General features: G+C 42.4%; 1 protein-coding gene across 1 annotated transcript in view; it reads left to right on the top strand.

The window, feature by feature from the left end:
• The window catches only part of brf1a (BRF1 general transcription factor IIIB subunit a), a 133,567-nt gene that overhangs the window by 82,107 nt on the left and 33,434 nt on the right, over positions 1-18,026 (top strand). The window lies entirely within an intron of this gene.

Below are 18,026 nucleotides of genomic sequence, written 5' to 3'. Positions count from 1 at the left end.
CTCTCAATGATTTACATAAGATTCCTACTTTTTTTGAGTGTGTGTGTCTATTATCTTGTAAGCATATTAAGCAGCTAAAAAAAGATCTCTTGATGAGAACAGCTGTTGTGCCAGCCACTATGTCATCTGTGGGAGGCTCTTTTCCAAAAACATTGTGTGGATAGTGAATTAATTGTAATTTTACCTGCTCGCGTTAACGCTCTCACCTGTCATAACGGCTAAAGAACATGGATCCATATTTACTTTTGTTTGGATCTGCTCAGCCTCCTCTTTCACTCCCTCGCACCATTAAATAATCTGGAATGCAAACAACAGATGCTCGATTGAATCAAGGCGAGATGGATGGGAGAGTGTTTGCTCAGGTCTGATCGGCACCAGCCGCTCCTCGTCTGCCACCGAGGTCAGACTCGGCTTTTTGTTTTCCTGGAACAAGGAGGAGAAACTGCCTCATCCCGACTCCGCTCGCCCCAAAATAATCACCTGCGACAGGAGGACAGATGTTCAGTCTTCTGTTATCCTTTTTTTTTCTTTTCCCCTCGACTCCTGTGGGATTTACCGTATTTCTTTCTTTTTTTTTTTTTTCCTTCAGCGATGCACCTTGTCTGCCAGGATTTGTCCCTTAGCGGTTGCTCACCACCCCCCACTCCTTTCGTGACATGCATTCACGGGACTGATCCACACTGATCCTTTCAGACGAATTTAATGGGTTTTCTGCAACAGGGAGAAAAGCTGAGGGGCTTTTTCCCCCCACTTTGTTTGGTAGTGGGGGAAATTGGTTTCCTATGGCTCTGTTTTTAAAACTCTTTCAGTTAATGTTGGTTTTAGGTGCCATCTTGAAGCTTTATAGCTCTCCTATAGAGGCAGCTGTTTGGTGATTAAGGGGATGTAACCCCCCCACAAGTCACCCCCTCCCAGGTTCTGTGGTTAGGTGAGCTCAAGTCATCTGGTTGCAGTTTGCTAGGCGTTGGTAAAGCCTGTTCTGGGCTCTGCGATAATGCGCTGCATTTGGTCTCAGACCCACAGAGGAGTTCAGATAAGTATGCCGGTTATTGCAGTCGGGAGCCTTTCAGAGCCCGTTTCTTTTTTAAGTCAAATAAAATATATTTATAAAAGACTGCTTAACAAAATGGGTTTGTCACTTTGCTCTCTACAGAGTGACGGGGGATGTAAACACACATGAAAACAGGGGAAGAAAAACATTACAGTCTCTTAAGATTTGAGGCCAAAGCCTGCGAGTGGAAAGCGGGTCATGGAAACAACAACAACAGCAGCAGCAGCATAATCTGGAGGCAGATATGGAGATGGGAGTATTTCCCTGGGTTTCTTCTGTCTTTAATACTTTATTCTTTATTTTGCGATCATGTGTTTCTGTGCAGCGTGTTTGACTATTAACAATCGGAAGATTAACCCAGAACACGCATAAATAAATAAATGAATACATCAATAATGGACAAAAACTGAAGCATAAAATACAAATTAAAAAATGCAAATAAGGAATAAACTACACTGAAATCTGATGTAAAGAGACTAAAAAATGAAACTGAAATAAAATATAAAAACATGAAGATGAACCTAATATGCTCATCTCTGATTCTTATTAAACTTGTGTAGCTTTGAACGATGTGCACTTCAAAATGATGCTCGTGCTTTTTTGGCTCCTCCTCCCTTCTAAACAGCTTTCCTCTAATTGGCTGCACACGCAAACAGAAGGTTTTGAAATCAGTCGGATGAATTCGGTGCTCGCAGTCAGTGCTGCTTGTCTGACATGACCACATTAGAGATATGTGCTCGTGCTGTCATCATTACAAATGACCGAGTCGAGACGACTGTCTCAAACGGATCGCTCTGAAGGTTAAGATTACTCATACAGTGGGGCAAAAAAGTATTTAGTCAGCCACCGATTGTGCAAGTTCCCCCACTTAAAATGATGACAGAGGTCAGTAATTTGCACCAGAGGTACACTTCAACTGTGAGAGACAGAATGTGAAAAATAAATCCATGAATCCACATGGTAGGATTTGTAAAGAATTTATTCGTAAATCAGGGTGGAAAATAAGTATTTGGTCAATAACAAAAATACAACTCAATACTTTGTAACATAACCTTTGTTGGCAATAACAGAGGTCAAACGTTTACTATAGGTCTTTACCAGGTTTGCACACACAGTAGCTGGTATTTTGGCCCATTCCTCCATGCAGATCTTCTCGAGAGCAGTGATGTTTTGGGGCTGTCGCCGAGCAACACGGACTTTCAACTCCCGCCACAGATTTTCTATGTGGTTGAGGTATGGAGACTGGCTAGGCCACTCCAGGACTTTCAAATGCTTCTTACGGAGCCACTCCTTTGTTGCCCGGGCGGTGTGTTTTGGATCATTGTCATGTTGGAAGACCCAGCCTCGTTTCATCTTCAAAGTTCTCACTGATGGAAGGAGGTTTTGGCTCAAAATCTCATGATACATGGCCCCATTCATTCTGTCCTTAACACGGATCAGTCGTCCTGTCCCCTTGGCAGAAAAACAGCCCCATAGCATGATGTTTCCACCCCCATGCTTCACAGTAGGTATGGTGTTCTTGGGATGCAACTCAGTATTCTTCTTCCTCCAAACACGACGAGTTGAGTTTATACCAAAAAGTTCTACTTTGGTTTCATCTGACCACATGACATTCTCCCAATCCTCTGCTGTATCATCCATGTGCTCTCTGGCAAACTTCAGACGGGCCTGGACATGCACTGGCTTCAGCAGCGGAACACGTCTGGCACTGCGGGATTTGATTCCCTGCCGTTGTAGTGTGTTACTGATGGTGACCTTTGTTACTTTGGTCCCAGCTCTCTGCAGGTCATTCACCAGGTCCCCCCGTGTGGTTCTGGGATCTTTGCTCACCGCTCTCATGATCATTTTGACCCCACGGGATGAGATCTTGCGTGGAGCCCCAGATCGTGGGAGATTATCAGTGGTCTTGTATGTCTTCCATTTTCTGATGATTGCTCCCACAGTTGATTTTTTCACACCAAGCTGCTTGCCTATTGTAGATTCACTCTTGCCAGTCTGGTGCAGGTCTACAATACTTTTCCTGGTGTCCTTCGAAAGCTCTTTGGTCTTGGCCATGGCGGAGTTTGGAGTCTGACTGTTTGAGGCTGTGGACAGGTGTCTTTTATACAGATGATGAGTTCAAACAGGTGCCATTCATACAGGTAACGAGTGGGGGACAGAAAAGCTTCTTACAGAAGACGTTACAGGTCTGTGAGAGCCAGAGATTTTCCTTGTTTGAGGTGACCAAATACTTATTTTCCACCCTAATTTACAAATAAATTCTTTACAAATCCTACCATGTGAATTCATGGATTTTTTTTTCACATTCTGTCTCTCACAGTTGAAGTGTACCTCTGGTGCAAATTACTGACCTCTGTCATCATTTTAAGTGGGGGAACTTGCACAATCGGTGGCTGACTAAATACTTTTTTGCCCCACTGTACATGCACTGATCTAATTATGTGGAACTTTGGCCAAGGTTAGGCTTCAGGTAAACAAACACATTTATCTATGCCTAAGCACTTTCTAATACACACACTCTCCAATGAATGCATTGGGGGCAACTTGAGTTTCAGTATCATACCTGAGGATAATTCGGCATGTGGACCGGGGAAGTCGAGGATCGATGACCTTCTGATTAGTAGATGTCCCGCTCTACTACCTGAGCCATAGATGGAGGGAAAAAAAGCACAATTGGTTAATAAAAAATAAAAAAAAGAAAGTGACAGAAAATAACAATGTGAGGTTACAGTTTAATACAAAGTAGAAAAAGGAAAAACTCAACATAAGCCTCCAGTTGTTGATTAAATCAATAGACAGCCACTCTCTCTGGCAGAAACAGCAACCACTCCCTCACTGACAACATGATGGATGACACAAATTATGACACATTATAGCTTTTCCCATTTATAGGATGGTAATGTGATGCATTAGTGATCATTGTGGGGAAATTGCTTTTGTGCTCACAACCCTCCACGGGGAGGTCAGAGGTCAGGATGGTGAAGCTGCCAGTGATTCAGTGTCTTGCTCGAGGACACTTCAGCCTCTTCACGCACACTTCACTGTATCTCATTCATCCTAAAGACAATGCTCAAGGACAGAGTAACTCTGAACGATGAAATGAAAACAGGTTTTTTGAATTGGGTCTTCAGTTACAATGAACAATGAAATGATCTTTTTTTTTTCTATTCATTCCTGTGCATCATATATCCTGGAGTCATGCCGGGTCAGGTAAACAGTTTCAGTCAAACTAAAAGGTGCTTATAAAGGCCGGATCATGTTTTCATGTTTAAGAGCATATTAATAACACCTCAGAAGAAAAAAAGTCCTATAATTTGTATCAGTGTAGTTTGTTGTTGTGCCTCAACAAACAACTTGCTTGCACCTGAAGATCACTTTGAAAGTTCTCCTCCAGAGTGGAGTGTGAGACGGCATATACCCCACAATCACTCAAGGTTGAAGGAACACTTTAAGTTGGTAGTAATAGCATGTGTGAGAAGAAAAGCAAAGCTTGTTGCTTTGTGGACATGATACACCAAGGCAAGCAATCGCTCTTTTCAAAGAATGACTGCTAAAAACTGTGGTGGCCCTGAGAGGTCAAACGCAGTGCAACTTGCAAAACATCAGTATATAGAGAAATGCTGCAAAACCACACAAAACACAGTGGAAGCTGAATAAAACACTATGGAAATAGGAAAAAAACACACAAAAAAAACCCCTAAAACACAACAGAAGTGTTTTGTGGAGAAAATAACAAGCTAACAGTAAACAGCGAATAGCAAACGTGTTGTTTTATTTGACTTTGGTTGTGTTCTGTGAGCTTTAGCAGCATTTTTCTATTCGCTGTCACTTCCTTAAGTTTCAGTGGGTTTGACCTCTCAGGGTCACTGTAGAAACACTGATTTTTACCTGTCAGGGAACAGAGTTTTGTGACTATACGATGCTACTTTTTGTCACTTTAGTCTGTTAGTTTTGACCTGAACTAATTCAATACCAAAATGGCAAAATCACAGGTTTTTCAGCTTTGAATGCCTTCGAGCCAACGATAACAACATAAGAGGTCTGGACTCAATCTTTTCACGATGAGCTGTTGGGCAGCTGGTGCCTTCCGCATTTTCTCGAGATTGTGACTTATTAATTTGACATTTCAAGTTGTTTTCTCGAAATTTAAGTTGCATAATTCCAGATTTCGAGTTATGGATCACAATTTGTTTTTCCATTGGAGGAAACAAGCTTCCACAGTTTGCCGCTAATGTGTTCACAGCACTGTTTTAGTTTCTGTGCCGGGCAGAACCTCAGACTTCAAACAAACTGACCTATGCCCAACTGAATGAGCGCTGGTGAAAACATTGACACAGCTATAAAAAAAACAAACAAACCCTGCTTTTAAATAAAATGTATGAAATGTAATATTTCCATTTCAGATTGAGCAGCCATGGTTTTTGATCCACTGCACAGCACTGCTGCTGATCATATTTGACCCCCACGCCTAGTATTTATCAATGACTGAAGTTTGCAAGCAGCAGCTATGGTTACACCAAACCAGTAACAACAGTAGGCTGCAACAGTGCTGGATCTGAGCTGCTCCAGTTGGCTAATGGCTGCAGCCAGAATGGCAAATCTCTTCCTTGGAAAGCCGACATGCTCCATGAATGAAAGCCCATCTCCAGTTTCATGTTTTGGCTTTGATCTCCTTGAAGGAGGGCATCACCGGCACAAGCCCCGTCTTTGTGTGTTTAAGAATGGATGCCTTCTTTCTAAAGTGTTCGACCTGTTTGAATTTTTAAAAACACATTCCCGTGCTATCAATGAATCATTGATGCGGAATCGCTGGTTTGAATCATTCATCCCACACTTGCTTCTTTCTTTTATTTTCCTGAATGGATGCTGGCTCCGTCCATTTATGCAGAAATTGCTGAACTCTGCACTTTGTTGCCTTGAATGCACAATAATGTTTTCAACCCCCGCGGTTTTCCGGCTTTCTGTAGCTCTATCCATAAGCCATTAGCACCGAGAAAATGCCCCGAGGGCTGGCGAGCAGCAAAATGGTGATAATCTCCCATTCTCTCATAGCATGTTAGTCGTGGAATGAAAAAAATGGCAGAGACAAAAAAACAATCTCAGCCAGCGGCCGTTGAGCGCAGAATGGTCTCTTTCAGCTCGGCGGTCGAGGAGCAAACCGTTGCCTCGGCCCGTGAAAAGGTTGTTGTGCTGGTTATTGAAAAAGGAGAGGGGCCTGGTGTCAGGGAGACCTATGAAAGTGCAGGAGACGGCCTGCTGACAGTGCAGTCATTGTGCCCTGTTTGGAGGCCGCGCTGAGGGGCTACACTGAGGCATTGTGCTACCGTGGCCTCCCCTCCCTCTCCTGGTTCCTCCTACATGTTCCTGGCTGCTCTCAGAGCTCCGCTGAAGGGGCTGCTCTCAGATTTAGGTCCTTGCTCTGTGTCGTCCTGGAGTTTTCCTCATTTCCTTCTGTCTTTATGTTATTTTCATCATTTGTGGCTTTTTGCAGGTCTGTCTAGCTGCTCTGATATCCACCGAAATGCATGAACTGCATCATAGATACTGATACTGAGCTAATATTTAACATGTTATTTGTAGTTTGTTCATAAATTCTTTCTTTTGCTATATTTTGTTTCATTTTGACGTGCCTCTATTTTATATTCTGTGTGTTATGTTCTGTTTTATTGAATCCAAAGACCAAAATAAAGATTAAAGAGTCATCTCTAGGTCCTCAAATCAGACAAAATGTGGTGCAAATGAGCGCTGGCATCCTGCCCTGGAGCACATGACACTTTCTCTGTCATTGGTGACAGGTTCACTAAAGATTCTTGTGCATTCTTTGCTTACTATTAGGAATTATAATTAAAATGCTGTTTGGGCATCCATCCATGCATGTGTAAACAGCATTTTAATGTGATTAAGCTCTTTTGAAAATTAACAATTAGACAAAACAGATCATCATGAGGGTTTGAAGAGCTCTGCTGCCTCACTGGGAACTGCGATGACTAGTGGCACTTCAGCCAGTTTAATCCAATGTGATTTATTTATTTAGCACCACTTCATACAGCAGGTCTCTCAAGGCAAATACTCTGTAAAGACCCTCTCTGCAAGCTCATGGTGACAGTGTGAAGGAAGAACACCCTTTTAACAGGAAGTGCTCTCTCCCTGGGACCAGGCTCAGGGATGCTAATTATTTGTGAGGTTAATCCAGGTCATCGGGTTTCTGCAGAGTTTGCAGTGCTCAAGTTAGAGTTTGGAGTGCTGAATAATGACGATTGGTTAAATATGCTCATGTCTTATGTACACAACATGCCACAATCAGGACGTTAATCAGTCTTAATTGTTGCTGAGACGGAATAAAATTTGTGTACGCTGATAGAAGTATTTTATCTCTGTAAGCTTCAGGACTCTTCAGCTCTGTCTCTAGCTTAAAGTTTCACTGATTCTGTCTCCCAAAAAGGACCCATTTTCTTCACCATGTTGCCATCATCACATCTACTCTAAGAAAAGGCTTTTACTAGCTACCTCTCACTTTCTTTCCTCCCTCTTTTTCCATTCTACCTTCCTTCTCGTTTCCCTCCTCCTTCACCTGCTCCATTCAGCATCTCCTTATTGCTCTCTGGTTCTTTCCCATCCATTTCCTCTTACTTTCTTCCCCATTTTATTCTGCCTCTCCAACTTTGTCTACTTCATCCCCCTTTTTATCCATTTTCTCTCCTCTCTCGACCTGCTTCTCCTTCTTCCTCCTGCACTCTGTTCTCTCACCTACTTTTTGAATTGCTAGCAGTTAAAAGCCCTCAGCAGCAGTTACAGGCCTGTCGAATCACTCTACACCATCAGGTCTTCTCTAGCTTTGGGCTCTCACAACTCGCTAACGAGTTCTTTGTCTTTCTTTCAGCTCTTTTTTTTTTTTTGTTTTTATCCTTTCATCTTCGCTCTTGATCAGAAGTGTTTGCACTTTACAAAATGTGTAAATTTGCCTCACTGCACTCAGACAAGCTGGATGGTTCGACATGAAAACAAGACGTGGAAGTGGGGCAATGACAGAGTCTAATGAGGCCACTTTGAGTAAACAAAGTTGTAGGTTTGAGGCTCTGTTGACATCTTTCTCGATTTATTTAGTTTATTTTTTGTGGTCAAATGAACTGATGGGGTTTTTCTGTCATGCTTGTATTATTATCTGTTGGTGCTCAGTCTGACAGACTGTGTTTTCCTGTAAACTACTTATTCTAAACTTTAGAGGCCTGAAGAATTCTGGTTCGGCATTTCAAAGGACACATACACCGATCAGGCATAACTTTATGACCACCTGCCTCATTTTGGGTGGGTCCCGTTCTGACATATTGGAGTCCACTGGTCCCCTGAAGGTGTGCTGTGGTATCTGATGCCAAGATGTTAACAACAGATCCTTTAAGTCCTGTAAGTTGAGATTGGACCGTTTGTTCAGCACATCCCACAGATGCATGATTGGATTGAGATCTGGGGAATTTTGGACAGCAAATAAACTCCTCAAACTCGTTGTTGTGCTCCATAAACCATTCCTGAACCATTTTGCTTTGTGGCAGGACGCATTATCTTGCAGAAAGAGACCACGGCCATCAGGGAATACTGTTTCCATCAAAGGAGCAATGCTTAAACAGGTGGGATGTGTGAAAGTAAGATTCACATGGATGACAGGACCCAAGGTTTTTCAGCAGAACATTGCCCAAAGCATGCCGGCTTGCCTTCCTATAGTGCATCCTGGTCCCAGGTGTTCCCCGGGTGATTGACACACCTGGTCATCAACATGATCTAAATAAAAAAACATGATTCATTACACTAGGCCATCTTCTGGCGCTTTCAGCTGTGGACAGGGGTCATCAAAGACACCCTGGCTGGTCTGTGGTTATGTAGCATCAAACTGCAATGACAACTTTCTGTCTGGTTCATCACTGTGCCTTCCTTGGACCACTTTTGATCATGCTGACCACTGCAGAACGGGAACAACCCACAAGAGATGCAGTTTGGGTGTGATCCACTCGTCTAGCCATCACACCGTACTCTTGCCCATTTTCCTGCTTCCAACACATCAACTTTGAGGATAAAATGTTCACATGCTCCCCGACACACTAACAGATGCCATGTTGAAGAGATAATCAGTGTTATTTGCTTTACCTGTCAGTGCTCACAATGTTATGGCTGATGGGTTTATATTGTAATGTGTTGGGGGTCCACCTCGGCGCATTTACACCTAACATACAGAAAAGATGCAGCTCAAGACAGTCTTTGTTTTTCTTCTTCCCATAAAATCATAATCATTGGAAAGGTTTGACCGCAACACTTTTGGCTCGCCTCTGCTGGAGTGACTTAATCCATAGGACCGTTTATATTTCAGACCTCGAGAAGCAGAAATTTGAGCAGCTTTTTCTGGCAGAGCAGCTTTGTGAACTCAAGATATCAGAAATTCACATTAGTCTGAAGTATCCTGTGCCGGTTTTATTTTACTCAAACGATTGCCTACAAACTAATTCAGATGCTCACATGACCACCACAGACTTCTTGTCTCTGCGGTGTTGGGCCTGATTTCTCTTTTTCTCTCTCTCTTGGCTTCTTGCCTGCTGTTATCTTGTCTTTGTCTTTGCGTCACCCCATTTCCCCCCCCCCCTTACTCCTCCCTCTTCACTCCCACCCACTTGTTTTCTCTTGCTTTGTGTTCCTACTAACTCAGCCCTTCAGGGACAGCAGGCCCCTGCTGTACTCAGTGTACTGGACAGTCTTTAGGTTTAAATGTACCATGCACTCTTTCACTTCTCCTTCTTTCTCTTCCCTCCCCTTCCCTCCTTCTGTATCTTCGCCCTCCACCTCTTTCAGCCAGCTGCCAAACAGACCCTCCCTGTTCCCTCCATCCCGACTGGAGGATGGAAAAGCAGTCTTCCAGAAATAGCCAAGATAATTGCCCTCCAGTGATATTTTTTTCCCTCTTCTGTCGCTCTTTACACTTCTTTGCTCCTTCATCTGTTCTTTCCGCATTCAAAGTTGTTTTTTTCCCTCTCTTCTCTTTTTAGAGAGCTTGTCTGATTCCAAAGTTTTTTTTGGGAAAAAGAAAAGAAAGAGACGGGGGAAAATAAATTCCTCACTGCATTTTTTCCCCCTCACACAGAGGGCAGCCAGGACAACCATTTTGGTCTGTGTTGGTTTTCCAGAAATGTAAATCTGACCCACAGACTTAGCCAGTGCTTGAGAAAAACTAGAAATCTCAGCAGGTTTCTGGCCAGATGTTGCCGCTGCCACCGCTTCTGCGAGGGACAGAAACAGCCAAGGGGGAAGGAAATGCTTTCCAATTTTGGGTTTGAGACTTGCTGGAGCAGGTGTCGTGAGAAAATCTAGAGTACATTTAAAGAACTGAACAGAAACAGGAAACGCTGACAAAGGAGGAGCAGCTCCAGTTAAATCTTCTCCCGCAGAGAAGAGGAAAAGAGCGGGCTGAACTTTACCATTTGTAAAGTTTCCATAGTTTCCTGCAGAGCACACCCGATCGAAGAGGATGTTTTCCTACTTAAGTGACCAGCTGCGTTAGGGGAGGGTGTATAATTTGTCTGTGGTTTGCAGCACCTCCCTGGAAGCATTTGATCTCCCTGCTCTCCCCCCTGCAAACTGTAACCAATTACTATTGGGTGCTGGTGGAGGTTTGCAGACCCCCGTCCGCCCAACATCCCCCACTACTACCACATGTACACGCAGGGACTCTCCAGAAGCCATGTCATGTGGGTGGCACGTACTGCCGATGAGATTAAAAGGTTGTTTACGCAAAATTTGAGGCTTTTCAAAAATTTAAGGGCATCAGTTGGTAGATTTATAGTGTTGTTCTTTCACAGCCTTTTAGGTTTTCCACATTTGGTGTGCTTCAGACTCATCTTTGAATCGATTTGGCTTTTTCCTCATTGACCTACACACATTACTTTTCAGTGACAAAGAAAAAGCATGTTGTTGACTTCAAAACAGAATAGGGGAGTATACCGTTGGGCGAAGTAGTTGACCCTGTTTAAATAATTAAACTCAGGGCATCTTTATTATATCAGTGGTCCTTGAGCTACTTCTGCTTCTTGATTAGAGTGCACCTGTTCTCTAATTAAATCCAGTCGATGTAATTAGGAAAGTCACATACCTGCCTCCATGAGGTCTCACAGCTATATCTCGGTGAAAAGCCCATGAAGAGGAGAGCTATAAGACAGGACTGTGTCAAGGTGAGATCTGGGGATAAAAGAACATCTCCACAGTGTTGAAAGTCTCTAACAGCAGCCAGCATAATCCTAAAATGGAGCAACTGTTTTCCTAGATCTGGTTTCCCTGGTTGTCAGACTAGTAACCATAAACCCAGTGGGCACTGTAAATTAGATCCAGTGTTTCTTTCTGGAGTTGAGACCTTTAAAGGACAGCCGTGGTTGGAGCACTCCACCAGTCACACCGTTATGGAGTGGTGAAGAGCTTTCCTTGTTTAAAAGGCATATGACTGCTTGGAGTTAACCAAAAGGCATCCAAAAGGCTTTCAGACCACGGGATGCGAGACTTTTTTTTTGGTCTGAGGAGACAAAAATCGAACTGTCTGCCCACTATTTCCAAAAACATGTACAGAGGAAACTAGGCACTGAGAATCACCTCATTAATACCATCCCTGCAGTCAAACACGGTGGTGGTAGAATCATGCTGTGCAGATGTTTTTCTGACTGTGACATGAAGACTAGTTAGCATAGAGGGACAGGTGGATGAAGAAAATATAGAGCAGTTCTAGGTGAAAACCTGAAGCACACAACTAAAAAAAAAAAGAGTGGTTTCAGGACCTGAAGGCTTTCTAGCACCTTTAAAGAGACCTGTACTAATGTTCCCTCATCTAACCAGTGGAGTTTAATTTATTCTGAAGAATGAGGAAGCTGTCAGAAGACAAGTGTGCCAGGCTTTGAGGTCATTCCCAAGAAAACGTGTTGCTGCTGCTTCTGTTGACGGTGCATTGTAGACCTGATTTCTTACTTATGGTTTTTTCTTTTAGTTGCAAAAATCTCAGAAAAGTTCAAGTTGAAGCTAAAACAGAAAATGTGAAAAACTAATGTGCGGCAAACTTTCCAAATACACTATAAAATGAGGTTCATTCAAATTTGAAAATAAATAAACATTGATCAGCATTTAGCATAACACCGGGGAGGGATTACATGAACAAAGACAGCCAGCTATACTTTTAAGATTCGGATATTGATGCCCGGTTTTGTATTGTTGCATAAAATTACTGTTGAGGCTGCTAGTAGTTAGCAACCCCTATCTAATTATAATCAAACTATAGCTGCAGCCTAGGAGGCAGATACTCAGTAACTGATGGAGAGCAAAAGTTGAGCTTAAAGAAAAAATAATATTGGATTTGAATTTCACAGGTTTGCACACAGATAACTCCAAAATAAGGACCATGTTGCTTTCCATCTGATGCATGTGAAATAAGCCGATTTCACCACTTTTCAATCATTCTGTTCATGGCTTAATGTCGTTTTCTTTTTCCAGCGATGAAGAAAAACTACTATATTTATTGCTAATCGGCTAATAGAAATACCAAATCATAGAGCGATCAGGAATTACACACATAAATATCAATATGATTCAAATGTGTTATGTTCAATCAGAAGAAAAAACAGCAGAACGGTTTATTTGTGAAGCTTAAAAGTTAAAAGATGAGCTGTATATTGTTTCGTTGATTATGCACTAATTGCTTTAGCTCAGCTTCTAAATTTAAGGAAGAAAATGTCACTCCAGCCAAATGGGACGTTTATATCTGTGCAGTTGTTGTACATAATGTTATGGCTCGATGAGATAAAAGTGTAAACTGATCATGAGCCCTCTATTACTCATTGTAGTTTGCCTCATAATCAGGCTAGTGATGCCATGACGTGCTATTCCACACATGAAAGTACATCCCAGGGGCTAACAGGCCTGTGGAAAGGGTTTACTGCTGGCTGCATGATAAATTAAGCTCATTCCACATACATTTACGCTGAGGTCTTTAGCTTCCACACTCATGCAGAGAGATGTTAAGATATTTAATCCCTTGCACCCCCTCCCCACCCTGCGCAGACGAACCCATTTCTCAATGAAGCACGAAGAAATGAGAGCATCCCTTTGATTCTGGACATCCGGCTCTACTCACAGCGGCGACAGCAGCTTTCCCTGCACAGCCTCTTCCATCCAAACAGCTTTCAACGGCCAAACCTTTGTTCTCCAGCGTGGCTTGCACTGTAACTAATGGGACAGCCAGGGCTGGAATTTTGAGGGGAGCTCTAAAACTGGGCCATTTGGAAAACATCCCAGTTTTTATCCACAGCTTAGCCACAGAATAAAGAAAAAACAGCTCAGCCAGCAACCGAAAATGTTGACACTATAAGAGTTGATGCTATTGTGGTAGTTCATGGCCTCACGGGGCCACAGCACAGCTTAGCAACTGAAGACTTGTCCCCCTCGGCGCAGGGTGAAGGGACACTTTAACACTGAAGTACTTTTTCTTTTGTCCCTCTTTATCTTCACTCACAACTTGGTCCTCACTGTCTTAAAACCCAATGTAATTTATTATTTTCTGTTTAATATTTTATTACTTTTACTTGCTAAGTTTTATTGACACCATCCCCTCCAGCTATTGCCAGTTGTCAGCCAGTGGCTAAACGGCCTCCCTCAATCGCCTTTTCAGTTCAAGCTTAGTCTCATTGGCAGTAAGCTGATTAGAAACGAGCCGCTAAGCCCGGCAGAGAGTGATAGCCTAACAGAGAGTCGCTGCAGAGTGGATGAGCGAGGGAGGGGAGGAGGGTGAGACAAGAGGGAGAAAGCTAGTCAAGGGATAGAAAGTGAGACAGAGGAGGGTGAAGGGAGGGCGAGATATGCAACATAAGGGTTTGTGCCGTGCTGTATTTTGAACGTCTGTATGAAACTGCAGAATACATTTGAGGAAAAAGAGAGAAAGGGTGAAGGAGAAGCTGCTAGTTTGACCTTGTATAGAAGAGCCAGCATTGATCTGAGCATTTGAGCATCTCTGAACACGAAACATGTGAAGTCTTTTCCCTTTAGAACGACTCAATTCTTCATAGCATTGAGTTACCTTAAAGAATTACGGTGCATTAAGGCATCTAACTAATGCTCAGTTGGTAAGTGTGCCAAAAAATATCACACACACCATTGACACCAGCAGCCTCAACATTTGATATAAGGCAGGATGGATCCATGCTTTCATGTTGTTTACACTTGTCTGACCAGGAAACGTTTTCCTATTGTCCAGTTTTGGTCCCGTGCTAAGTATAGACTCAGTTTCCTGTTCTTAGCTGCAGGAGTGGTCACTGCAGGGTGTACCTAATGAAGTGTCCCGTGAGCACATATGATCCCAGTGAAGCAGCAGAAGTTGATAAATGGATAAACAGACTAGACGTTTAAGTGAAGTGGTGTCAGAGGCAAAGCAGCAGTTGAGACCTTGACCGATTAAGGTTGAAGCAGGTAGAAAGAAACGAGCAGTGTTGCCGGTTTGCAGTTTACAAAGACAAACAGGAGAGCTGTGACCTCTTATTTGAAAAGAGCACAGAGAGAAGAAGCTGACCTTTTCAAGAGCTTACAGGAAAAATACAAATTGAAATACCCCCAAACCGCTTGTTGATGATGTAGCTTGACCTCCTCCTTCTCAGTTTACATCACGATGGTGTAATGTGTTATGCTTCTGCTTAACGACAATGCATTTAGGTTCTTTAAAGAAGCATTAAAGCAAAGCTTAGAACAAAATGGAGCAAGGAGTGAGTCAGTTAAGTGTCCACTTTCCATATGGATTTATCGTGTTTTTAGCGTTAATGTTAACTTAGCACTCTTCACTTCTATTGGTGTAGATTTGGAGAAACAATCGGTCACATAATGGAGAATATATCAAAGCAGAAGACGCAGCTTTAAGAAAAAAAAAAAATACCATAAATTATGTTAGACGTTTTCAGTCTAAAACTGAAAAGGGAACTGGACCGTGGATGGGCATGCATATTGATCTGCGGACATCTGTCCCTTAAATGACAATGTGAAAACAGTGCGCTGGTGCTTCAGAGGCAGGAAGCTATCTTAATCTGCAGCTTGTCGAGCATTACAGTGAGTTTCAGCTCATTATTTCTTTGTGCGGCAGCAATGAGCAGCTGTTTTCAGTTGAAAAGCTCTTAAAAAAAAAAAAAGCCTTGTGGCTGAGGCAAGCTCAGCAAGACGCAGCAGACACATGCAGGTAGAGGCAAGCTGGTGAGCACAGCGGAGCTCTAGCAGGCCCATATTTCCCTTTGCAGGTTGGTAGCACAGCTAACAGAAGCATGAATACCTGATACAAAAAAGTATCCATGTGTAATATTGCTACTCCGTGAGCGGTTAATGTGTGAAAAAACTACTTATGTTCAGATGATAACATCACAGCAGCTTCACGGGTCATACAGCAGTGGTCTGGTGCGACTATGTTGATGGTGGCATGTTTTAGGTCCATGGGTTTGAAGATGGTTTAAAGAGGAGAAGAGCCGAGTAGGAAGCATGTTGAGCGGATGTGACGAAGCAAAGGAAAAAGCCAGGCCGAAGACACGAGATGAGGCGGTTGTTTCTTGCTCTTTATATTGTTCAAATGGGATAATTTAGGGGTTAAAAGGACAAGCTGCAGCGGTATAACAATGATTATGTAAAACTAGATTTACCTGTTTTTATTATGATGAGTTATTAGGAAGAAAAAAGAGGTGTTGAGGAGGCAGGGAGGATTTACAGACTCACTTGAAGAGCAGATTAGAACAAATACAGGAGGAGGAGGAGATGTGATTCAGCACAAGAAGAGGATGTTCAGTACACGAGGTTCCTTTTGAAGAAATGAGCTTCTCGCCTACAGTGGAAGATTTTTGCTTTTTTCCAGAGACAGATGGTACACTGAAAACTCGTCTCGCTGTAATCGAGTGAATTGGTTTTTGAGAAAATGAATTTGCACTTTTTTCCTGGGTTCCACTGTTAGTCTTGTAATTGTTACAAAAATATTTATAGTTTGTTTAAATGAACTATTCATTCCCTTATTCCCTTGTAAGGGAAGAATTATCAGGACAAAGCCCAGAATGTGTCATGTGAAGTCTCTGAACATATGTTAGAAAGTCACCCTACAAACAGGTTATAGGCATATCCTATATAAATGACAGTTATTGTAGTCATTTATTGGCATGGATGGAGACGCTAATGCCATACAGGAATTGTCCTGTATGGCATTAGCATCTCCATCCATGCATGCATCCACTCCTGAACTCTACATAAAGCTGGAGGCATTAGTTAGGTTTTTGCAGCATTGTTCTTTAAAAGTGTCCTACATTACCTGTTACTTTAAAAAAACTGCACAATATCACTTACTACTTATAGAAATTTTTTAATATTTTTTCACATAATTACCAGTAAAGATTAGAAAACCTTAAATTACAGTTCCATATAAAGTTGGACAGCCAGCTAAAATAAACAGTTCTAGCCAGAGTCTCCTGTAGACACAGGTACAAACCTGACTGCTCATCTCTGCTTTTGTTTCCTGTTGAAAAATCAATCCTGGCTGCTTGACTGGGGTCAGCATGCGCCCTACTCTCATTTTATTCTGAGCCTGTGCTTGTTGTTGCTTGAGGGTTGTTGCTTGTTGTGTTTGTACAGTAGTGCACACGATGCCACTGTCTTCCGAGAGGCAAAGCTTGGCTTAGATTGCTTCATGCAACAGGACAAAGATCCCAAGCACATCAACAAATGTACAACAGACTGGCTGAAAAGAAAGAATCAAGGTGTTGAAGTGTCCAGACCTCAACCTGAATGAAATGGGGCCTTAAGAGAACTGTGCATAAACAGATATCCAGAAACCTCTATAAGATGAAGCAGTGTGGCAGACTAATAAAGTTCTAAAGAAAACAGTTATTGAAGTTACTGCAGGTAAAGGGGATTGTACACACTGTTCAATCATCTACTTAGTTTTTCAGAGTTCAGAGATCGGTGGAAACCTTTTCACACGACTGTTGGTGTTGTATGTGAGCACAGTGGAAGGTTAATTCATCTTGTTTTGTCTTCTTTGTTCTTGTGATTGTGATCACACATGTAATTCTGACTCTCTGGTCACCCGTCCGGACCGACAACTCTGGAAATCAGCCAGTTGCAGACTCTGGCCGGTTGATCTGGGAATTTCTGGTGGAACACATTTCTGCAAAAAATGTAAACTGTAATGGTTTAAAAGAAAAGACCAGGATGCTTCACTGCATACTTCTTAGGCTTGTTTGATTTCATATATTTTTTTGTAGATACAAATATTTTCTAATTATGTAGAAAATGGATACAAATGTATCCAAGTCACCGAAGGTTTTGTTACATTCATATGTTGATCATCATGTCAGTTGAACCAATAAAATAAAACTCAGCATTTGAAGTGCAATTCAACCAAAACTTGTGATCAAGCATTATTACGCAGATATTTACAGATTAGCAAGCAGTGAGTTTCAGTACTTTATGAATCTAGTTTCAGCAGTGACAGGTGCTTCATAATCAAAATGTTATAAGTGCCAAACTATGGCGACTTTGTCCGTTAAATGTCTTTGTAATTTTCAGCTTAATGTGAACTCATTTTAAGGGAATTTTAAGAGCTGCTCTCAGGAAATTAGCTGAAAACTGTGAGCGTTATAATTCAAATTATAGCAGATATTCCTACACTACTGCAGAGTGTTTTAATGGAGTCTTCGATTGATCTTTGGACAGTAGGTGTCAGTGGCTGCAGTTATATGCTGTGTATTGTGTTTTTGGGATACGGATGGTTGTCCATGAGAGCGTTGCGTATGGCCTCGCTGTGATCCTCGGGGGGGCAGAGTGATTTATAAGTGCACGCTGTCTGTCACGGTAAAGCCTGACTAGGTGTCAGGAGCCACTCCCCGCTGCTGTAAAGGGTCGCCATGGCAAAGGAGAGCTGCCGAAAAGTCTATCGCCACACGCAGCCACCAAC

Source organism: Diplotaxodon limnothrissa, linkage group LG19 (genome assembly GCF_057381915.1).
Source record: "Diplotaxodon limnothrissa isolate DT_005_m linkage group LG19, D_limnothrissa_male_GT1.1, whole genome shotgun sequence".
Classification (NCBI taxonomy): Eukaryota; Metazoa; Chordata; class Actinopteri; order Cichliformes; family Cichlidae; genus Diplotaxodon; species Diplotaxodon limnothrissa.
This window is presented reverse-complemented; position numbering and strand designations above follow the sequence as displayed.